We start from the raw sequence: 24,994 nt of genomic DNA, 5'->3' as shown, positions 1-24,994 counted from the left end.
TCCCTCTCAGTGATCTGACACAATTAATCATCAAAATGTTTACAGATTCTTATGAAGAAATGTATGTTTGTTACAGAAGTGGCCTATAGTATAATTAATGGACGTCACATGGAAATAGCAGTAAATAGACTGGAGCAAGTAATTTCCAGTTAAATTATTTAATGTTTTTCACCTCTTTATTTTTATCTATTTATCCGCACAAGTCAGATAACCCTCTTCTCTCCCCTTCTTCCAAGCACTGAAGGAAAGAGAAGACCATAATCAAAAGTTCTATACTCCTGCCCTTCCCAGAATGCTTGGAGATTCACAGGAATGTCCTCCTTCCTCCAGGCTTCCAGGTGACCAAGCTTGCTCTGTGGTCTGTTGTCCTATTCAATGTTAAGGTAAGACAGATTTTTTTCACTTTGCTTCTTATTTGTTCATTTGTTTTCTCTTGAAACTAGGCTTCCACAGTTGAGTAATAACAGAAAAGAAAAGGGAATTAGTGGTCCATATTTTTCTCAGTCCAATACCAAACAAAGAGGAAATTGGGTCCACCTGGTTAAAAAATGTATCCCTTCTTCCATGAGGTTCTCTCCTACTTGTGGCCATGGTCATCACACCAAGCAACCTGCCAAAATGATTTTTTGCAATTAGTGACAGTTGCTCTGAGTAGATGATTCAAACTTTCATGCACATAAAGTTTGAGTGCTTAACTAGTTCAAGAGAGAGAGAATGACAGGGCTTTAACCTCTATCAGACTACAATATGTTTTTTAAAACTGACTTAATATTCAGATAGCTTTTCTTATTATTCATTCAGGTCTAACTATGAGACTGCCCTTGCTCACTTAATTGGATAGTGTTAAAGTGCTTGGGAGCTGTTGGCTTTAAGAAATAAGCATTGTCTATAGATAGCCATTTTGCACCACAGGCTTCTACTTACTGCTGGGATATGTAGTTTAAATAAGAGGTTAGCATACAATAGATTCTGAACAAGTTGTTCCAAAGCCATGACTCTGTCTTCTGATTGGCCTTCAACATTTATTTAATTGCATTAAAATAAACAATGCTATATTGCTAATATTACTCTTCCATGAAAGCAGTTCTGTAGTTGTAAAATAAACAAGAGAAGAGATGGTCTGAGGAGCTGTGAATAAAAAGAGAAATGGTTTGGGTGATCCCAGTTTGGAAGAGAGAGAGGGTTTCTGCTTATGTGTGGTAGAGGAAGCATAATCTCATCATTAAGAAGTGCTTTGTGTTTGTAGATCCCTTTACTAGTTGAAACTTACTTCCATTTTTTGTAAAATGAGCAACTCTGTTGTCTTAACCAATTTCCAGTAGGAAGAGCCTTATTTCATCTACCTAAAATCCCTCTGAAATTTTAATCTCAGTTTCTTTCTTCTCTTTACGACTTCATTTTTTTTTTGGATTTCACAGAGAGTAAATTTTTTTCTATAGGTGATTTTAGCCTGTAATAAAGTAGAAAAAATGTTAGAGGATTTTTCTTTGTATGTCATATGTTACTTTTCTCAGATTCCTCATTTACAATGCAACTGATAATATTTAAAATACCAGACCCATTAAACCTTTTGTTTTCTCTAAATAAGAAAGAAAATGGTTGATCACAGTTTTATGGAAGCCATCAATCTTTCCCAGAGTGACTTACTGTACTAAAGAAAATAAACATTACTGCATTTGTAAGCAGAGCCAGAAAGGCTGTAGTCATAGGGAAAGCATAGCTTTCTTTAGCAGTAGCAACGTATTAAAGACAAATGTATTCCACTGAAATTGACATAAATAAGTGGATTTCCCATCTGAAACATTGTTTTTAGCAAGAGAAGCTTTTAATCCCCTTAAGTTCATTTCTAATCTGTCTTGGAAGTGCTTGTCTAAAGAATATTACATTGATATAAAGGACTTAATTTATTAAACCTAAACAGCAGCCAGCATACTACTAAAGAATATCTTGTACTCTCCCAAATGAATAAAGCTGCTACAGGTAGAAAAAAAAAATCTCACAAATGCTTTGCACAGCATTCATTAAAAATTCACACATTATGTTCTTGGGCTTTCTTGCTCCGTGTGCTTTCCCCAATAAAGCAAACACTTTGGAATTCATAATACCTCTTTATCCCTCGTGCACAAGTGACCTCTTCTCCTTTATGCACCTAGCAAATGAACAAGCACAAAGGGGAATAGAGTAAGCAGAAAAATAAACATGCCCTCTTCTCCCCAAATGTATAAAAGAAGGGCAGTCGGAGGTTGTGTAAGGTGCTTAAGGCAGCCTTAACCAAGGTGCCAATGCTCTTCTTATCTGTTATTTTTGGAAGCCCATATTTTAGTTCTCTGCCCAGCACTTCAGAGCATAACAATTAAACTGTATTAATTATACAATTTACCAGCCAATTAATTTTTAAAAGTGCAGATTCTTAAAATAGCAGTTGAAGGAACCAAAAGCCACTTCCAAGTTATATTAAAGACAATTCACTAGCCACATTTTCAGGAGCCATTATGTTTAGTGCTGCAGAAATCCCTGAATGGCTAAGCCTTCTCCTAAACATAGCAGTGTATTACCTAGTCCTTCAGTTACTACTGGTGTTTTACACTTCTACTGCGGTTGCTCTTGGAACTTCCAGGGCGCACGGTGATGTTCAGTCACAGAAGGAGCTTCAAATCTTACCCCAAAGAGTTTATAATCTAAAGCTCCAGTCCTGAAAATTCCTCTCAGACATGTGGTTGTGTGGAAACTAACTGATTTTAATGCAAGGTGCATGTGCACGGTCTCTTGCTCCCTCTCAGTCACTCTCTCTCTCTGGCACAGACTATAGAACCAGGATCTAAAAAGCTGATCTCTATATTGCCTCTCTTCTGACCTGTATAGCTGAAAAAATGTGTTTTCAAGCTCTTTTTTTCTTTAGTTTTCCAAAATTTATGGAATAATTTATTTATGGGCAAAATCCTAGTTCATTTCACCATTATAAATTCAGAGCAGCTCCCCTGAACTAATTCATTGACTTCTGTGCAGTTGTAGTGGAATCTCTCACAGGTGTAAATGGGAACGTTGTTTCAGAGGTTGTCTGCAAGCTTGAAAATGGGATGAGAAATAGTCTTCATAATCATATATGGGAAGGGGGCATGAGATTTTTTTTTAGATGTGCTCCATGTTATGAAAAAGTGTGTGTACCCTTGTGCCAGATCTCAGGCTCCCATTTTTGTAGTGCAGTTATTTTGGTGTTTTAGCCCAACGTCCAGCATAAAGATCTCTTTCTCCTATCTACTTTAAATTTCTTCTGAGATTTACCTGGGGAGGTTTTCTTTTCCCTTCCATGTGACCCTAAAAACTTATAGGAATTCAGAGAATTAGACTTTTTTGGTACTTTCCACAATGGCAGAATTTTGTTTCTTTAAGAAAGAAAATCATGAGTGAAAGTAATAACTATTATATAATGGGAAATTCCTTTTGTCTTACCATTTTAGGTGGTGCTGCAGCACAGTCAAGTGGTAGTTATTGACATTTTTATTTTGGGTAAAAGGTCATGAAAATATTAAAGTATGAACAAGTCATCAAGTCAGTTAATGAATCAATATACAGGTTTCCTCCATGCCCATAACTGATTTCCATAACCATGAGCATGCTGAAATCCTGTCTAGATGCCAAATCAATTTTTCTTATATATGAATGTCACAGCGACTTGAGAGAAGGAATCTGTGCCAAAAACCTCACTCTCTTAACGAATTATTTCTGTGACTCTTTCTTTGCAAAGCACAATGACTGCCACATAAAAACAAATAACAGTTATTAGAAATGGGCACACTTCCCAATGGTTCAGATTGTGTATTCAGCATACAAGCCTGTACAAGCCTATCTTTGCAAATTTTGCAACCGTCTATTATCCTAAATAATGTTCTTCCCTTTCCATAGAACTCTCTATTACTGAAACACAAAAAGCACCCCAAAAATATATCTGTGGTCAGGATGGGAAGACTGTTTTGACAATCATGCAAGCCCCTACTTCGGCAATTTCAAGAGATGACTAATTGAACCCCATTCGTTTTTCTTGGTTCTTGAAATATAGGTATGCCTACAGTCCTTACTCTTCCCCTCCCCACAGCCTTTATCTCAACCATGAAGGCATGTACTAAGAATGCCATGGCCCTATACCCCATTCACAGTAAGACCTAAAGTATTCTGCTATTTTCTTTTCACTAACCTTGAAATGCTCTTCAATCCACTGGCTAGATTTTGAAAGTATGGATTTGCAGCTCTAGCTAAAAGTACCCAGAATATCAAAGATAAAAGTGTCACCTAGCTTCTAAGAAAATGCCTTTGTAGAGACTGAAATAGCACGAGGGAATGCTAACATCATGTTTTCCCCCTACACACACACCAAGGTATTAGGACAGCAGCTTACCTACAAAAGTAAGTAGGTGTTTGACTGCAGATATGCCTTCACTGTCAAGTTAGTTTAGGTGGAGAGTTCTTAGTGAAAAGACCTGTCTTTGGAGACCTGTGTAACTGCATCCATGATTGTAATACACAAGGTATTGTGCTCAGATGAACTTCTGGTAGTACATTCTGGGCATGTCTACACATTCATTGATGTGACATAGTTACTGCACATTAAGTTTAGTACTTGGTTAACCAAGTACTAATTCAATGCAAAGTAACTTGCGCTACTGAGCAGTACTGCCAGTGAATGGGTTTTTAGTGATGCTTACTGCACAATAGCCCAATACCACTGCACAGTAGCATATAAGCACTATTTTTGCCTGACACGCTAGTGCACAGTGTCTCACATAGAGACATTTTGCCACTTATATAACTGCATGCAGTGCGGCGCAGTTCTCCTCAGCTTGTGTGCGGAGCAAACTTGATTAATTTTAATGAGAATGTCACAAGGAAATTTGGTCTACAAATCTGCAAGTGATTTCTGAAGACAGTTTCTTGAATGGCATCTTTGTTCAGACATTTTGGATATGTTGTATACATAAAGCAGGCAAAAATGGGGTTAAAACAATGAACCAGTGAATATGAAAAATATGTAAGAAAAAAGTCATAGACAAAATGGTACAGGCCAAGTAGAATTGATGGATAGAATTAGAGAACTAATACTACACACTCTTAATTAGACTGCTTGCTCACTGCCAAAATGGCTGGCCCAGCCTGAGGTAAAACCTCAGCTCAAATCTATGCCCTCACAGTGCCTGCTAACCTAAGGTTTTATTGTGTGGACGAAAGAGGAGTTAGGAGCAATTATGTGAGCTAACTTCATAATGAAGAAATGGCCTTTGAGAAAGGCCATGGAAACAGTGTGAGGCCCTTGGGAGGTAGGACGGTGGACAATAACTGACTGAACCTTGGAAGCAAAGGAGCTAATTTTTCTTATGTTATTTTGTATTTTGACACTTCCAAACCTATCTGGAAACCAGAAATATTTTTTCTTGTTTAAATATTAGTGGAAAAAAGGGATAAATGTTCAGACAGGCAGAAGCAAAGGGGCCTTTTCTCTAAGCCAGTTTCCCATCTCAAGCAATCATAGATGAGATTTGGAGAGAATAATTGTTATGTAACATTACCCTTTTTAATAGAAAAGATGTTCAATCCAGAAAAAATACTCTGCTTCCAAAGGAGGCTATTTCTGTTGTTTGAAAAATAAAATGATTGTCCCCAAGAAAAAAGATATATTTTAAGTAGATGTATGGTTTTGTTGAAAGTAGTTTTGACACCTAAAATCCCCACTGCATGGAAGAAAAGCTGTTATTTTGTCTCACTTTCTCTCTCACTTCATTTCTGAAGGAAGGAATTTTCATCATTTCAAACATAAATAATACCTGAAAAGGAAATGTCCTATTCAAATGTCCCCAAATTACCACATGCAAAAATAAGCAGACAAACCAAATATATTATAAACAATTCTGAAACATCTGTACTTAGATTACTTACATTTTTTAACTGGCAACTATGAATTCTGTATAATAAAATTTCAGGGCGTTTTAATAGAAAGTGGATAATCGTATAGCAGTAGATCTCAAAACACTATACACAGAAGAGTGTCATTTCTATTTTACAAAAGGAGCCACAAAGAGACAATGTGACTTGGCTAGGAATTCCCAGAAGGTCATGAAATAGAAACTGAGGTTTCTCAGTGGCAGTACAGTACAGTTCTCTACCTACTAGGGCTCACCAATTATAAAATACTAAATCTTATTTGGCTCTTACTAATGAAATGATGATGACTGATACCAGATCTTGCTTTTAGGGACAGATCCAATGAGGACTCATAATGAATTCTAATACGCTGTAACTCTAGTTCTGGTGAAAGTGGATAGACAGTTCCATTGTTTAGGTACATTTTGACAGACTATCCCTCAATTTCACTTCACGTATGGTAATGTTGCACGGTGAGTCTCACTGCACTAATCACTTTGGAATGCAGCAAATATCACGTGACAGATAGGTGTTAAGTATTGATTCTAAAGAGATTATCACTTCTGCTTCCTCCTGCAGCTGAAAAGAGGAGTAGGAAAAGCCAAACCAATGCTGGGTCAACTGATGGAAGCTACCTCTGATGCCCACTCTTGCTGAAACGTCCAAGGAAAGCAAGGAGGCAAGGTGATTGTGCAGCAACTGCTCTTTTGGTTGGGAAGAGGTCAAGCCATTTCCAGTGGTTGCTCCAGAAGCTGTTAGCCTCTTGTGAGTGTGTTGGGGTCAATAGAGACCCTTTAAATGAAACAAGAGGGTAGGCCTATTCCATATAAGGCCTGATTCCTTTCCTATTTTCAGAGAGTTTCAATCTGGACACAGTTAATAAGAAAGCCCTTTCTATGCAGAGAAAGCCCTTTGCTGTAGGATATGTATACCTGATCTATAAGAGATTTTTTCTTCCTTTCTTTTCCATCTGTGATACGGTTCCAAAGTGTACTGTAGCTTGTTAACCTGCAGAACATGTTACAACTCAACATGCTTTGGCATAATCTAAGGTCATGTTTACATTAGGTAGGTAACACCATGAAATGCAGAGCTCACCATTTATAGCAAAGTGCAACTATGAATTAAATAGCCAAATAGGGATGACAGCTACAAACCAGAAGATGAGTACATCAGCTACTAATATATACTAAATTGGTTTATTTTGTAACTAGAAACGTATGTGATTCTTTCTATTTAATCTGTCTTGATTTGGTGTCATATGTTGTTGTTTGGTTATTTACATCTAGCACAGAATAATATCAAATCCCATGTTTCTTATCTTTACAGGGGCTTTTTGACTTCATGTATTTCGAGAGAAGATGCTCTGACTCAGAGTATACTCTTCCTCTTTCACTTCACACCTCTAGTTTACCAAACAATGTCATAATCTCTTGTGACATCATAAATTATCATTCCTTTACAGCAACAGAGTTAGATCCCATAAACAAGAATCATTAAGACTACTAACCAAACAAGCAGGGGGTGTTATTAAAGAAGGCTTCTACTTGCATGTGTTTATCATTTATTGGTTTTCATTGTGAGTGCTAGCACTAGACCTACATACCAGGCTGCTGACTTGCCCTCTTTCTGCATCACACAGTACTCCAACACAGAGCTGGGTTTTAAATAAGTATTTAAAGAAGAGTTCATAAGAAGAAGAAATATGACTGTTAATCCCATTCATGTAATTAGGAGGCAGACCTCCTAACTGGAACCATATAACTATTTTTAACTCTGCCCTGAAAATGATAGTAGCAGAAGTGACAAATATTACTAATCCTGCTAAACTATTTGTTTCTATTATAGTAGCAACTGCAGGCTTCAGTCCAGGTTAGGACTGTGTACTAAGGCTAGAGTTCTGACTGCTGTAGTCTGAGTAGAAGCCTGTGGGCCATTTGCAGTCTCCAGGCTCCCAGTTCAGGGGCTGCTCCTTCCATTCTCTTGCTGTTGCTGCCAGTCTTTGGGCTCCCCCTCCACCTTCTCCTGCCTGCCCTCACCCCTGGGGACATCCCATGGAGCTGAGGGAGCCCACACAGCTGAGGAATCCAGGGAACTAATCCAGGAATCCAGGTCTCCAGGAACTGGAGACCCTGTGTGGGGTGGAATCCATGTAGCATGGCAGGAAAGGCCCGTGATACATGATGGAGTCCAGGGGTGCCAGTGTAGCTTGTAGCCACGTGGGGTGTTGGGGCAGGGCAATATGCCACCATGGATACTCAGAACTTGACCAGACCTGTTGTAGATGAAGGACAAATGCAGTTGGCAGTTATCTGAATCTTCATAGAGAGCCGTTCATCAAAAAGGCATTCAAATACCCAAATTCATTCAGATTTTGTTTGAGGTCATCTGTTGACACAGCTTCTGATTGGTTTATCATAATAGATTCTCTTGGGTGTTGACCAAGCTACTTGTTGCATGTATTGTATTTGTGTATAATGTGCTACGCAAGCACCAGTTTGCTCATTGTGGCTAGTAGCTAGAATGTATGTAGAAATATCAAATCATTATGGTAATGACTATTTTGCTGTATGCGAGGATGTACTGTAGAATAAGTGAATCTTAACTCTGCTTACCTGGAAATTAATTCCTTACTGGGTTTTATTTGAGATACTATTGACCTAGGACTAGTGACCTAGGACTTACGTGATAACTGGAGGAACTGATAGCTTTTGAACACTTCTTGATTGTCTTTATTATATAGAACTGACTGTTTTTAGTCCTCATGCTCCTTGGTCCTATGGGGAAAGAAGAGTAGCACTGGCATGTCTATGTATTAATAGAAGGCAGGTTAGATTTGCACCTTATGGACTAGCCAAATGCAGAGTTCACAGCATCTGATGAAGTGAGCCACAGCTCACAAAAGTTTGTGCTACACACACACACACACACACAATCTCTACCTTGGTTAATCTATAAGGTGAAAATCTACCCTGCCTTCTAGTTGACTTCAGACTAACACAGCTACCTATGTGTCGCGGCGCACCTCGCTGCCCTGCTCCTAGAGAGGGGAAAACTGGCAGGGGAGAAGCTCTGGTAGTGCATAAGGAGCCCTAGTGGTGATTAGGGAGTACAGGTGTGGGTTGCCGGGGCAACTAATGTGAATCAGCTGCCTGTAGGAGGCAGGGCCTGGCCCTTATAAAACCCAGGGCGTAAGCCAGGTTGGCAGTTTCCTGCTAGCAGCCAGAGGGGCAGGGGGTAAGGATGTGAGTATCGCTTGAGCAGACTGAAGGGAAGTGGCTTTGGAGACTGCAATGATGTTGTTATAGCCAGGCGGCTTCAAGTTAAGTTATAGCCAGGAAGCTTGTGTTTTGTGTTGTTAATGTTTGTATTACACTGGTGGTTTGGGTGAAGCTATTAGGGGTTGGAGGAGGCCTCATTGGGGACTCTCAAGAGAGTGTGAGGACCCCAGTGCCAGTAAAGGTGCAACTTATGGGGTGTGTAGACCCCAGCCCCAGAGAGGGGTGTTTTGAGAAGCCCCAGCATGGGCATGATGAGCCCCAGGGGGGGAAACTACTAGGAAGCCTGAGTGTGGGCGTGGTGAGCCCCAGGAAGGGGAGAGAGCACTTCAGAGAAGCCCAGCGAGCCCCAGAGAGGGGGCAGCACTATTAGGGAGCCCAGCGTGGGCACAGCCAGCCCCAGAGAGGGGGTGGCATTATTATTGGGGAGCCTGGTGTGGGCGTGTAGAGTCCCAGAGAAAGGGGGGACTATTGAGAAGCCCCAGCATGGGCACAGTGAGCCCCGAAGAGGGGGAGCGCCTTATTGAGGAGCCCGAGGCGGGCGTAGCGTGCCCGGTTGAAGGTTAGCACAGCGGTAGACCTCAGACAGGGGTAAGGTGCTGCGGTGGGCCCTGACGAAAGGGGTTAGCAGTACGGCACCCCAGGAGCAGGGCAAGGTGCTACGGTGGTCCCTGGCTAAAAGGGATAGCAGTGCGGTGAGCCCGCATAAGAGAGGGTAGCAGTGCGGTGGGCCTAGAGGACCGGAGACTCGGAAGCAAGTCCCGGAGCAGGCTAGGTTATTTTAGAGAAGACCCCAGAGAAGGGGGGCGACATTGCAGGAAGGCCCCAAGTGGGCTCGGAGAGCTCAGGAGGGGGCAGTACAACAGAGAAGGCCCGGGAGAGTGGGCAAGTTGATTTTGACAGACCAACGTCCAGTACATCTGCGAGGCTTGGGGCGTGGTGTTAGGGGTTGGTAGGAGCCACGTGTAGCCCATAAGGCTAGGTTGCCTGGAACGCACCCAGTGTACCGGGAGACCCCTGGTGGGGTCCGGGAGAATACGGGGACGGAAGTCCCAGCTAACCATGCCGAGGAGACATAAGGCAGCCTCCCAACATATATACTGAACATCGAAGACGTGGCGGGTGAGGATAGAGGGTGCCCTTGGACCGAATTAGCACGGAGAGAGGGCCTTAAGGAGATCGCGGCCCTCCTGCAGGACCCCGCCGTGACATTGTCTATTAACTGGATAATCATCAAAGACTACCAATACCTGTACAGCTTTTAGAGGGGCATGAGGGAGGAGGGGATAAAAGAAAAAGACTAAAAGTGCATCATAGATAAAACATCTCTCCCTGCTAAGTAATAGAATCTGCAGTAATGAACAAAGAGATCACATGTCAGAGCAAGGTCTTAAAAACTTGAAGGGGCTCACTAAGACAAAGGAAACCTGGGTAGGAGAGAAGAAGAGAGGGACATGGTTTCATAATAATGGACTGCTTTTCAACTGTGGCACCAGTTGGGGAAGAAGGAGGCTGACTACAAAAAAGAAACTCCAGGATTTAGAGGAGACTGTTATGCAGGAGGGAACTCCTTGAAGTACTCTGATCTAAGCCTATAGAACAAATGAGTGATTAAGAGATGGAGGACAAGGAAATGCCTACAAGTTTTGTCATGGTTTTGTTCAGGACTGCATATCTCTTATGCTCTCTGTAGTAAGAGTGAGCCTTTTGAGTCTTTCAAAACCTGTGAGACTACTAGTTTCTGCTGTCATGTGCCCCTGGACAGTTGAACTGTAAAATGAGAATGAAATTCTTGAAACTCAATAGAAGTTGTTCTTAAACTACTGGGAAGCCTGGATGTGTTAGTCCAAGTTGGGGGCCCAAGTGAGCTACAGTGTGAGGTCTCATTTCTGTAAAGGGTGAAATAGGCAGGGGAACTCTGCCCAAGAGGTGCATCAGAGAGGTCAGTGCTGCATACTATGAGGACCAAAGGAAGTGTATAGGACATGGTCCTAGGGCATGCAGCCCAAGTGCAGAAGCCTGGTAACTGTCCAGCAGGGACTGCTTCACCAGGACTGCAACAGCTTGTGTTTTAGTTGCTCTAGTAAAACACTGGAAGGAGAGAAAAAAGAATCTGCAACTCTTTTCATCTGAAAACCAAGACCATGTGCAACTGTGGGATGTTATTTGACTTCTTTAAGGTCTTGCTGTCAAAATGAGTACAAAGATCACTTGGCAGTAGTAGTTGCTTTTTTAGTAGAGTTGCATTTTGGTTGGCAAAACCTCAAAAAGAAACCCCTTCCGACTCTTTCACTGATGTATATTTTTTTGTATCTATTTATCACTGCCACTAGCATTTTGTTTAGTCTTCAAGGAAAGGTTGTCATTCCAATGTCGGATGCTTTTACGTCTACATCCATCATTGCCTGATATATCTCTGACCTTAGTTAAAACTTATGTTTTCTAAATTGTACTTTTATGTTCAGCAAGCCCTTGGGCTACATTGTTAAAGTTTACTTTGAAAAATCATTTATAATTGGTTTGTTTGAATTATGCTTTCTGCAAAGCCATCAAGAAGGGCAGTATTAATTAACAATGGCTTACATAAAGTCTAGACTATATATATATAAAAAATAAAAATAGTAAATCATTTTAGCTTTTTTTTAAAAAGCTTTTAGTATTTTACCAGTTGTAATTTATATCAGTATTATTTGTTATATCTAAGAGAGAATGCACTGAATGATCTACAAAAAGCTGTCCATTTGAACCATTTATTTTTCCTGGAAATATTTTCATGATAGACACATGTTGTACAAACAAAAATATGTTTATTGTGAAACTGAGAGCGCCAACAAAAATGTTAATGAATTCCATTTGTTGTGTACTCACTTGGTTGGATGATTAAATTGATTTTAGGTAATACATAATGTCCTAAATAGCATTACAAAAGACTTTGTTTTTATTTAAGGTATATAATGATGATGATTACACAGCAGATTTATATATGATGGACAACAGAGAATATGAGGAGTCTTTCCAAGGTTGTATGCACACTGTCCTCAATTAAGTGCATAGTTCCACTAAAGTTAATGGAACTACTTGTATGAGTAAGGCACAGAGACTGAACCCTTATTTCTTTATTTCTTCAGTAACTGGTTGACAATAGGGTTGCAAAGAGGTATTAAAGTTGCATTAATGAGTCATTACAGCTACTTAATATTCATTAACAATATAGCTGTGAAGAAGCAAAAGAGGTTTTGGCTTGTGATGCTGCATCAGCTGATGTTATTTTAGTTCATAATTGGCAGAGACAAAGCCACAAAGCGGTAACAGTCTCTGCTTTAATGCCAGGGAAAATACAATAGCAGTCAAGAAAAACAAAGTATTTATCTCATATCCACCTTAATTTAGAAACAGATTGCTCTGTGATCTTTGAGAAGATTGACAGTAGATCACAATGCTTGTATCAGTCTGGATCATAACTTTTTCTCCCTGGCTAGGACTACATGTGTTGCCATTTACCATACAGTCACCAGATACTAGCAAGGTCAACCTGGAGGGGTGGGGGGGAGAGGATTATTTGACAGTGCAAAAATGACTGCAAGCAAAAGAAATTCTCAGGGTTGATTCTGATTTTGCTTACACAACTACAGATCAGTAGCAACCAAAGATCAGCATGTTCTTAAACATATAAGGTTACTTTAAATAAATGTACAGTAGCAAAAATTCCAGGAAACCCTAAGGCAATCTGGAAAAATATAAGCAGCTCAGTTTCCTTGTAGCTTTTGCATATTTCACATGAAAAAAAGAGCAAGGCTCCCCCCCCCACCTTCCCCCACACAGAATAGCTTATATGGTAGGGGGAAGGAGATTCACATGCTTCTACCCCAGGGCTGCATTCAGCCTCAAGACAACTACCAACCCAAGATAAAGTGAAATTTCCTGCTTTCATCTCCCCTTTTTGACAGGGGAAATGCAACAGAATGTAGGTTAATGGGGACAAAATCTAAACTAATCTCTGTCCTTTCATGATCTGTTTCTTGATTCCTTTTGCTTGTTCTTGCTTACTATCTTCTAGTCTCCCCATTTGCATTGCCACCATAGCTCTAGAGAGAGAGCTTACAAAGAAAAGAAGCCCTATTCCAACTCTTCTGATACCTGTTGAATCAGTGGTGTTACACCACTGTCAAACAAGATATCATAGGCACAAGCAACATCATGTACAGTAGTGGTATTTGTGTACAAATATAATGATACTGATTATCCCCACATGCCAGTTTAACATCAGTGGCTTCAGTGAAGTTGCTCCAAAGTTACATGTCCATAAATGACAGGAGAATCAGGTGTCTGGTGTGTCTAACCCCCATCATCATGCTCCCATGATGGCTGAGAGGGGATCTTGTGGCAGTCTATAAATTCATCGGGGGGCGGGACAGGAAAGGCTGAGCAAAGGGGTCTTCACCTAATGCCCCTCAACTCATTGTTCAGCTAGTGCTGACTGTTTCTTTAGTTGCCCACCCGAGGCTTCAGTTTAGGGGTTATGGATCCTTCCCACTCTGCCTGGTACATTTGAGTCTGCTCTATGCATCATTACTCTTGCACTAAACTGTTCTCCTAGGGAGCTAGTGCACACAGCCTAGCTGTTCAGCCTAGATATTCACAGCCTAGATATTCAGCTGGACACACATTGGTGTGTCCAGCTGAATATCCTGGACTGCATGACTAACTCATGCTTTAATATATGGTACATTTTCCTGCAATTCACAGTGCAATTCCGTGCACTATGTAACTGCTTGATTGAAGTGTCTAAAGAACAGGCCATCGGATCACATGAGAAACAACATTTTACAACAGCATAATTCATTGAAGTACTGGACATCTTTCAAAATGATTGTATCACAGAGGAGAAAAACACAGTACTATGTTCATTCTCTAGTTTCAAGCAATAGAACTGCTGAACTTGGGAGTATCTTCATTTCTTCACAGAGAACCTATCTCTGGGCAGGCAAAGTGGTATTTGTATAAACAGTCACCTCCATGCACACCAGTAAGGACTGTGTAAGCATTTTACTTGAGTCTAAGCTATTTCAAATGTTACTGATACATTTGCAGAAGTCTGCTTCAAAAGATGGCCCTTCTGGACAAATGCTTATGGAAGAAAAATTCCAGCACAGCTATGTGTGCAGTTCTTTAGTGCCTTATATTTACTCTTACCTGAGCTATCAAAGAAACTACTTCAGGATCCCTCTAATATAATATATTGGTAGGCTTAACTGACCGACACTAGTTTGGTTTGGGTTTTTTTAAAGAAACCAGACAAATCTATAGATTCAGTTAAACCCAGGCTCAGAGTCATTGACTAGAGTTGTGTATACATTCCATGTCCTTCAATCCCGGTCATCAAAAACATTTAAGCAATTGAGATAAAGTCATGTAGTATTTAGTGAGTATGGGTGGTCATCTGGCAGGAATTGACAGATTTCAGCTGAGCTGTGGGCCATTAACCCCAGCCAGTCCATTAATTTCCACAACTGCCCCAACCAAGGTTGTTGATACAAGATGAATATATATTTTAATTCATATTTTAAAAAGCCCTTTCTCATGTCTTTGCTAGGAACCACAAGATATTTGACACCAATTGGAAAAGAGTAAAGTATACATTGCAGCGCATTCATGAAATGTTGGGCAGAGCTAAGAAATTATCCATTCATCTTATAACTGCCTTTCCCATATATTACCTGAGGCTGTCAAAATGTTGCTATTCTTATAAGGGAGTTACCAAAGGGATATGAGAGTTGATTCCTGTGCCTCTTAGGGAAGTGAGGGACCTATCAGTAGAAGCCATTTAAAAAATAATTATATGGCATAATTTTGGGGATGTGGAAAGAAAATCACTGGTTGAAAATCATGCACATTTGCCTTTTCTAATCAAGAGCTAAATCCACAAATATAGCAAATGTGACCAAGCTTTCCAAGGGTATATCAATGGGCACAGCACAAGTGCATCCTGCGGTGAATAAATATGCTTTATGCAGAGAGCAATATGCTGAACTGCTAGCCCTGAATATCCAAAAAAATCAAGTTAAAACCCCAAGGACAAAGAGATTTGGGGGGTTCTCTTTATTTGCCTCCTGGAGTTTCTTGTGCCTTGAAAGTTCACACTTTCAAGTTTTTCTCTGAAGTGATGGAGGCTAGAACTTTTTTTTTTACAAAGGCTGATGTTCTCCAATAATCACAAGACTCCAGAAGATGGGGAATTAATAAATAACATCAAGAGATTTGTAGTCACATCACAAGAGTTGATAATGCTGCAAGTTGAAACTAAATGTGAGTGGGGAAAGTAGTGATAGCAATGTTGCAAATTCACACTGGGCCTGATCCAACACCCATATAAAAATCTCTGAAAAGCAGCCTTGTTGGCCTTTGGCTCATGCTCTGGATTGGCAGTGCAATGCAGTAGGAATACTATAACTTCAGTGCAGTTTTTCTGCCTGCCTTAGATGCATAACATCGCAGAAGGTTTCTTTGGGGGAAGACTCCTAAACTGCTCTGAAAGTATAGCTAATTCTTTATGGGTAGCTGTGAGCTAGACAAAGTCAACCCTCAGCGGCATTCAGCTGTAGCATTGCCAGAGCCTTAGCTCTTATCTACATGGGGCTTGTCTACACATGCAATTAATGCTCAGAAAGCTTACTGCACTGTAAAATACTGTGCAGAAAGATTTCCCTGAGCACACGGGACCAGTTCAGGGCGGGGATATTCCTGCCCTGCTCTGCTACTATATGGCAGCCAGCGGGGGAGCTCTAAGCTCTCCTGGGTGCCAACCCCAGGCTGGAAGGGGGTTTCAAGATCATGCCTGGGCTCCAGGGGAGCTGCATCCCACCCCAACCCCTGCCCCAGGCAGGTGCCTACTGCCCAACCCGTACTCTGATCACAGAGCCAGGGCGGGGAAAATGTTCCCTAGTCCCGCAGCAGGCAGCTCTTGGCCCCTAGCTCTGATATCAGAGCTGGAGCTGCAAATTTGCCCCTGCCTCCAGCAGCTCTGGGATTGAAACTGGTCCCAGAAGCAGGCAGCTGCCTGGGGGAGGGGGCAACGTCGCAGCCCTGGCTCCAATCTTGGAGCCAAGAGCTAGGAGCTGCCTTCTGCAGGGGGCAGGTGATATGGTCCCTATCCCAGCTCTGCAACTGGAGCCAGTCCTGGCAGCAGGCACCTGCCTGGGTCAGGGGAGAGCTAGGAAGCAGGCAGTTGCCCAGATAAAGAGAGAGGTCTCCTGCCCCCTGCTCCCTGGTCTGCCTGGGAACAATTTGTTCCTGGTCAGCTATGTAACTGTGCGTTACTGAGCAGCACCTACTGCATGTACCTACTGCATATATACTGCAGTACCTACTGCATATATACTGCTCAGTAGGTTAATCTACTAGGCAGTAAATCATCTCATGTATTCTTACCCATTGTGAAGTTATTTAGGAAGAAAAATGTCCAGGTAGATGTATAAAAAGGTTGTCTCAGAGCCAGCATAACTGATGGCAAAACTCTGGATATGGATGCCATTGCCAGATGGCTTCTGACAGCAGACTTTCTGCTATTTGGGAGAACTGGAATAACACTGGCACCAGAAAATTCCTTCTGCTGGCAGAGCTATCTGTGGCAGTGGATCCATCACTCTGCTGCTGAAGTTAAAGTGGCAACCGCTTGTAGAAGAGATATACCCTTCGAAACACTGGTCCACTGCTATTTTTCCTTATTTCTACTTATTCCATTCCTTTCTCAAATGGTATGCTCCCTTTCACATATCAAGCTACAGTCCTTTAAATAAACTTGAGAATCTGTGCTACTGATTATCTTTTTCTTTCGTCATTGAAGAGGGCATAGTAAGATAAAGTAAAAATCCTCCATTTCAGCCTGCAGGTTTTGCAAAGAAAGGAGGGGGTTCTTTAAAAAGGCTTTGGGATGAATTCAGTTCCTCCCTGCTCCAGACTGGTGCAATGTCATTGCATCATGGTGTAACTAAGAAGAGAATTTTCACTCTGTAGTGAAAACACAGTGGCCATTACTGGTCTTACAGTAGCTTCCTCAAAGCTTTTGAAACACTAACACTTGCTTTTATTGAGAAAGAAATGTTTGGCCAGGACACCAATATTATTCCCTTTTCTTTCCAAAAATGGCCTTGGGATCTTTAAATTCAGCTATTCTAATTTATTTGTAAAAGGTAATAGAAATGCAGAAAAACAGAACACAGGAGACAAAAATTTTAAAAAAGGATTCACTTGGTCTGTACAGATGTTGGTTTGAAAACTTATCCTGTGATGTTTATGCACTTTACCTACACAGAACCTGCTATTATTGTTAATAACTTTATTCAGGAAAAAAAGAGAATAATAAAAGTTGTAAAGTTTGCGTGTGTTACTGTGCTATAATTATTTGCCTTGTAGTACTATCTAAAGGCCAGAACTCCCTTGGGCTAGGTATTGTTCAAACACATGCCCCAAGAAGTTTAAAATCTAAGTTTAAGATGAGATATGTGGACATGACTAAAAGACACCAGGAGCAAAAGAGAACTAATAACGCTTGTTAATGGTCAGTGTGATTTGGTAAATGGAGCACTGGCCTGGGACTCGGGAGATCTGGGTTTTATCTCCAGCTGTGACTACTCAGTGATCCCACCCAACTCACTCTACCTCTCTCTGCTCTCATCTCAACAATGGGAACAAGGTTACTTCTATCCTTTGTAAAGTTCTTCAAAATCTACTCATGAAAAGTACTACATAGTGGTGATTATAAGGCTATGTTATAGTTGATTCATGTGTGTTTATGTATACATAGGTATAAAACTACCTCGTTCTCCACAAACATGAAATATATACTAAAATGTATAAATACACACAAAACTAAACAATAAATAAAGATGCAGAGCATGCAGTCATGACTTAGGTAAAACACCTTTGCCATACAAACTGTACCTTCCTTAGACTTACGTCTATGCTCAGGTAAGTGGTATCTGGAGTTCTTAAGATAAGCACCTGTTATGTTGATCTTGAATGGGGCTTTTTCCATAGATGCCACATTTTATGTTGTTTCAGTGCTACAGTTATGCTTGTGCCTGCTCTCAAGCCCATTTAATTCAGTGTCCAAGGATGAAATCCTGACTCCATTGAAATTCATGGTAAAAATCCCACTGACTTCATTAGAGCTAGGATTTCACCTTCATTAGCAGCAAGAGTTGTTCATGCTTAAGCCTTAGACAAATTAGGCCCTGAGAGTCCTAAGTTAGAACCATTATTATTAAAACTCTTTGGTGAGCTAATGCTCTAAAATTCTAAACCTTCACCCCAGGCATCATATGCAAGATTGAGAGTTTCTCACGTTACATTGTAGTGTCAGATGGATGCTCATCACATATCCTCTTTGGAATGTTCCATGTCATGCTGAAAATGTTGCATGAAGTATTTGTTGATTTTTTCATCTTGTATGGTCACTACAATGATCTCAATAGCTACCCTAAGTATCCTGTGTTCTGCTTTGGGAGTTGACTACAACTGACTATCTGCATAATTCAGTTGCCCAAGTGAGTAATATCCTTTTAAGTGTGTAATTACATAGATGGTATGACCAGCAAGCATGAGTGTGTTCCCTTCTACCTCAAAAAATTAATTTCCAATGGAACAGCTCAACATATTCAAATTTTAAAAAAAGAAAAAAGGCTTCTTCCAGTGGCATTTGTTTATTGGCATTTCTCTGGCCCTTTCTCTTGATGCCCATAAATAAGAACGTCAAGAACAGGAGCTTAACTCTGAGGCTTCTAAAAAGTGGCCTGATTTTTTTTTCCTGGACTCATTTCTCATCACTTTTGAAAAGTAGGTCAAGTATGTTGGAGTCTAATTATGCATTAAAGGAACTAACTTTAGGCTTCTACATTTTTATTAAAGTACATGATCCAGTACAGCTTGAAAACTTCTCCAACAGTCTGATTGAATAGGCTATCTGATAATAGATATTAGGCATGTAGAAATATGCTTAACCTCTCCTTCCCCATGTTTTGTGAGAGAAAAAACCTACAGAACAATCTTGGAAAATGAAGTAGTGCTTAGGAGATGAACCTACTTAAGTCACAGTTGTATTGCAGACATGTAAGAGTACCTAATCATGGAGTAGAGGAACAAAGGAAGAAGCTGGCATGCTTTTATTAATACTAAGAAAAACATACCTCACAGATTTCTAGTAAACTGTGTGAACAACACTTGTCATGCTCAACACTAAGCTTTGTAACAGGTGTACAGCCTTAACTGTATGGTCTCAGCTTTCATGCACAAAGTATGAGGTAGTGAATTTCATTAAAAGGTTTTATAAATATTTGAAGAAGTTAAAGAGTCCTAGGGGCCAAATTAAGAAGCCTCAATTTACAGCAATTAGTTAGTAGAACAGCAGTCATCACAAGGAAAATCCTGTTTCCACCAGTGAAGTGACAAGTGGCAGAAAACTGAATTGCTGAGATTTCCAGTGTTTCAGGAAGTAAATGAGTATTACAAAGGCATTGGCTCAAACGTATCCTATTTTAATCCTATTATATTTAATGGCGGGGTGTGGGGTTAAGGGAATAGGCTTTGGGTGCCATTTGGGGCAGTCTTGTATCTTTTTCTCCATCCTGTCAGGGACAGCATGTACTATACCGCATTAATGCCTCTATTAGAATTCCAGATTAGGTAAGAAGATGAGATTTTCCACTCATCATTTCAATGTTGCTGTGCTGTATTCTCAGCTCTTTCCTCTCTCTATTACTGGGTAGTTTTCATCAGTGAGGAGAAAAAGTGAGAGTTCTTCATTCTTGACGCCTGGTTACCAATAGGGCACGTATGGGATGAGCTTCCTCCCTAGGTTATACTACAGCCACACTTCTACATGCCTGAAAATACAAATGAGCATTTACTGCAAGTTTTCAGTGGGAACTGAGTGTGACTAAAACATCTGAAGAGGTGCATATGCTCTCTCATGCCCCAAATATTACCCATGGGCACTATATTATCCTCAGTAAGTTAATTTTAATTATATGCATAACTGCTCTTCTGGTGGTTCATAGAGTCATATGCCTGGTTCTAAGGAGATCACTTTAAGGCTTCCTGGCATTTCTGGCTGCCTCTTTGTCTTTCATGATGGGTGGAAGGAGAGCTGGTCCAGTGGCTGGGGAATTAGTCTAAAGCTTGAAAGACCTTAGTTCAATTCTCTTCTTGCTGCAAGTTTCCTGTTTGACTTTGGCATGTCACTCAGTCTGTCAGTGCCTCCATTCCCCATCTATAAAATGAGTATAATTGCCATGCCTACTTCATGTGGGTGTCATAAAGATACAGAAATGGAACTCAGGTTGGCAACAAAAATTAAAGACAACAAAAAGTCCTTCTTTTGGTACGTAGGGAGTAAAATGGTGCATAGTAACATAGGACCCCTACAGGACAGGCTAGGGCAACTGGCAACAGATAAGAGGGACAATGCTAAGCTCCTAAATGAGTTCTTTGCATCTGTATTCCTGAACATGGATAAAGACATATCTCCCAAAGGGGCTATAGATAGGCACAAGAGGGACTCCAACCCACCAACAGTTAGCACTGACCTAGTGAAGGGGCATTTGGGGGGCTGGATGTGTTTAAGTCAGCAGGCCCTGATGATCTTCATCCAAGGGTGCTGAAAGAATTGGCCAGTGTCATAGCAGAACCACCGGAGCAGTTGTTTGAGCAGTCATGACACTCAGGATGGGTCCCAGAGGACTGGAAAAGGGCCAATGTGGTCCCTATTTTCAAGAAGGGGAGAAAGGATAATCCAGGTAACTAAAGGCCAGTTAACATCACCTGTATCCTTGGGAAAACCTTTGAAAAAATTATTAAGGATCACATTTGTGGGAGTCCAGTAGGAAAAATAATGCTGAAGGGCAACCAGCATGGCTTCATGGCAGGTAGATCCTGCCTGACTAACCTTGTTTCTTTTTACAAAGAGGTCACAGAATACTTAGATGCAGGAACTGAGGTAGATGTCAACTACTTGGATTTTAAAAAGGCTTTTGATACAGTGTCACATCCCATTCTTACAAATAAATTAAGCGGTTGTGATGTAGATTATTACACTGTCAGGTGGGTGGAGAATTGGCTTATGGGATGCACCCAGAGGGTGGTAGTGGACGGGTCATTTTTGACCTGGAAAAATGTAGGCAGTGGAGTTCCCCAAGGTTCGGTCTTTGGACCAGTGATATTCAATGTCTTCATCAGTGACTTGGATGAGGTTGTGGAAAACACTCTGTCCAAATTCGTGGATGACACCAAATTATGGGGCAAATACTGCCCCCACTGGAGGGCAGGGAGCGTATTCAGGCAGATTTGGACAGATTGGGAAAGTGGGCAGAACAGAATAGGATGCAGTTTAACAAAGATAAGTGCAAAGTGCTGCATCTAGGGAGAAAGAATCACCAACACATCTACAGACTGGGAGGTGACTTCCTAAGCAGCACAGCAGCAGAAAGGGATCTCGGACTCATAGTCGACTCCAAAATGAACATGAGTCATTCATGTAACAAAGCGATAAGTAAAGCCACTCTTTCATGCATTAGCAGGTCCATCACGAACAAGCCTAAGGAGGTGATACTTCCCCTCTATGCAGCATTGGAAAGACTGCAGCTGGAGTACTGCATCCACTTCTGGGCATCGCAGTTCAAGTGGGATGTGGATAACCTTGAGAGAGTCCAGACAGAGATGACCTGAGCAGGATGCAGGGCCTGGGGCAAATCAGCCTGTGCAGGGCCCTGCCCCTGGATGTGAGGAAGCCGGTGCAGATTCAGCGGCAGGGGGTGGGGGGTGCTGAGTGGCCAGACACACTGGATTTGGCAGCGGATTCAATGGCAAGGGGGGGGTGCCAAGCGTCCAGTGTGAGCCAGCGGGCACCATGGAGTCGCCACTCCACCCAGCTCTGTGCGACCCCCCAAAGCATGGGGCCCATGGCAGTTGCCCTGATTCTCCCCTCTAGGGACAGTCCTGGGTCCAGAGGAGGGCTGCTCATATGGTTAAGGGCCTGCAGGTAAAATCCTACAAGGAGAGACTGAGGGACCTGAATCTCTTCAGCCTTCGCAAAAGAAGGCTGAGAGGGGATCTTGTGGCTGTCTACAAATTCATCAGAGTGGGCGCAGCAAGGAATAGGGGATACTCTGTTTACCAGGGTGCCCCTTGGGGTTACTAGGAGCAATGGCCATAAACTGATGGAGAGCAGATTTAAATTAGACATTAGGAAAAATTAATTTACTGTGAGGGTTGCCAAAATCTGGAATGGGCTTCCAAGGGAGGTGGTGCTCTCCCCTACCTTGGAGGTCTTTAAGAGGAGACTAGACAAGCACCTACCTGGGGTCATCTGACCCCTTCACTCTTCTTGCCCAGGGCAGGGGGTCAGACTCAATGATCTACCAGACTGAATGATTTACTGAGGCCCCTTCCGACCCTAAAAATCTATGAAATCTATGTATTTGAAACTGAGATACACCTAGATAGTATGGTTTGGGGATGTTTAAATCCCTTTCTATGCAATGGTTATCTTCTAAATTTCTCTTCATTACACAAAACATATTTTTAAGAAAACCTCACAATGGGATTCTTCTGAAATTGGGGGGCAAGAATCTAAAAATTCACCTTTGTACAAAAATGTCTCTGTGTGGCTCTACATTCAACTTAACAGACTTATGCACTGAATATAATGGATGCTCTTGGGAGAAGCCAATACCTCAATGGGAAAGGACAGGCACTGGCTAAAATGTAAAAGTTAACCACAATCTCTTTTCTGAAAGCATGGAATCCAGGCATGTAAATCAAAACTGATCTAAAGCAGTGACCAGCACTTACTAAGCAGGCTTGCTGACCTTGATAGGATACAGGGGTCATATTTTTCACATGGATGAACTGGTCCTGAACTGCTTTTCCACTGAATTAGACAAAAAGAGGCTTTAAGTATGGATCTTTGCTTTTTGCTAAGCAAAATAGTTCTGATAGCATAAGTTTCCAGAAAGGACCAGAAGCAAGATGCATCCAAATCTATTAGAAAGCTTATTCTGTTCCCTAAGAAATTTCTGGCCCAGCTGCTCAATCTTAAAAGGTCTAGAACATAAGTATATAGATATATAATTGTTTTGGTTTGCATATTCAAAGTTTTGGGGGGTTTATCTTCTGTTTTGGCATTCATGTGTCCCCTTCATATTTAATAAACTGTATTTATCTTTACAATTCTCCTATTGCATAGATGAGGCACTGAGATATACAAAGACTATCAGAGTGAAGTTTGTCCCCATGTAGAGGGCAAGCAAAAGGTTTAAATGCCAGTCCTCTTATGGGTGATCCCAGTGGTGCATATGTTTTGGTGCTAAAGATAAATTTTACCCTACACAGAACCTGCCTACAGTCATATGGGAGGGGTAACAGAGATAGCAGCTGAAAGCAGAGCATCAGAGTTTAATGCTTTAACTACTAGGCAAGCCTTTTCTGTCATGTTTCATTTAATATGGTCTACCTATTTTATTAATTTTGGGAGGAAGGGACACAGCTTCCCCTAAATACATTACATTTATGATTAATGTGTTAATCACAGCATAAATGGCAAGGATCTATATGTGTACCCAATTGAATAAACCATAAAATGGCAAACCTGCCATAAAAATGTTCTACATATAATGCAGATTATTTTATGGCTGTTTAGTATAGAAACTTAAACTGAACATGTGACAGGACCAGCCCCAAGACTTACAATCAACAGATTGTTAGCCCCAGCTCCAGGCAGGCACCCGTCTTTGAACTTGCTGGTGCAACAGCAGCCTGGGAGGGTTAAGGTACTGTAAGGGTTAAGGTACTTATTTTGGATGCAGGGGGAGAGAGACAGATTCTAGTCCCTGTTCTAAGGACTGTTTAATATAAGCTTCATGACACCATTTTCAAGCTGACTTCTCATTTCTTGAAGGCCTACAGTGTACAGTGTTTCTGAAGGCAGGCAAGCTAGAGGAATGAGGACAGAATTAGCCTCTGCCTGTCACTGGACCATGTTTTGTTTCTAGTGTCAGTGCCTTGGCTTATATTAGTGACAGATGCACAATGGTTTTGTTCCCTCTGTTTTGGAAATGGAAGTGATTTCTCTCTGTCAAAATCAATCAGCATATCAGTTTTAATCAGATAAAGCTTTCAGTTTCTCCTATCTAAATTGCCCTTCCCATCGTGCATCACAATGCTTAAGACAAGCATCGGTATTCCAACACAAAATAAGTGTGCTGATATTTGATAGCTCATTTGAATGCAATGGCATTTACATCTAAGTTAGCTGGATTTTCATTTAAGACTAGTTATGGGTTCACATGGAAAATAAAAACAATACTTCTCTGTTTCTATTGCCATTCATGTCTACTTTTGTTTCATCCTAAAATAACACATTGCTAGAGGGTATTTTCTTAACACTGCCAAGCCTGAATGCAAGCCCTGTGGAAAATGTTTGTGTTGGGCTTGCCATGGTCCAAGCTAATAATGATGTGATGATGTATAGGTGAATTCCTGCTCCTCAAGTCCTCTGTGACACAGGGATTAGGACTGCCCTTATCTTCTAAGACATCTGGATGAGTGTCTGGGTTTTAATTTCACAATGAAATCACTGGGGACTAGAGTTATGTTATGTGCTTATGAACAAAGTGGAATATCCCTGGTAAGGGCAGGAATGGATTACCTTAGATAACTCTACTTAAACCAGGGAACATTTGAGAATGTTGAAGAAAGGAAAGAAGTCCCACCAATAAAAACAAACGTAGGCCTAAATTTGTGTTCCATGTACT

The 24,994-nt window shown here is 41.1% G+C and overlaps 2 long non-coding RNA genes across 5 annotated transcripts in view; one reads left to right on the top strand and one right to left on the bottom strand.

Moving 5' to 3' along the window:
* Nucleotides 1-251: 251 nt before the first annotated feature.
* On the top strand, nucleotides 252-8,738 carry LOC112550759. The gene is made up of 4 exons (XR_003094753.1): nucleotides 252-383; nucleotides 3,904-4,057; nucleotides 6,490-6,594; nucleotides 7,240-8,738. It is a non-coding gene; the product is annotated as an uncharacterized LOC112550759 (long non-coding RNA).
* Nucleotides 372-24,994, bottom strand: part of LOC112550758 — an 83,530-nt gene continuing 58,907 nt past the window's right edge. For 3 of the 4 annotated variants that reach the window (XR_003094750.1, XR_003094749.1, XR_003094752.1), the window contains 4 exons: nucleotides 23,034-23,112; nucleotides 2,106-2,149; nucleotides 1,271-1,450; nucleotides 372-610 (listed from right to left, as the gene is read on the bottom strand). This is a non-coding gene — a long non-coding RNA (uncharacterized LOC112550758). The remainder of the gene's footprint in view (nucleotides 611-1,270; nucleotides 1,451-2,105; nucleotides 2,150-23,033; nucleotides 23,113-24,994) is intronic. The other variant, XR_003094751.1, reaches the window with a different exon arrangement.

The sequence above is a fragment of the Alligator sinensis genome, unplaced genomic scaffold, assembly GCF_000455745.1.
Source record: "Alligator sinensis unplaced genomic scaffold, ASM45574v1 scaffold173_5, whole genome shotgun sequence".
Taxonomy (NCBI): domain Eukaryota; kingdom Metazoa; phylum Chordata; order Crocodylia; family Alligatoridae; genus Alligator; species Alligator sinensis.
The sequence above is the reverse complement of the archived record's forward strand: the minus strand, read 5'-3'. Positions and strand labels throughout refer to the sequence as shown.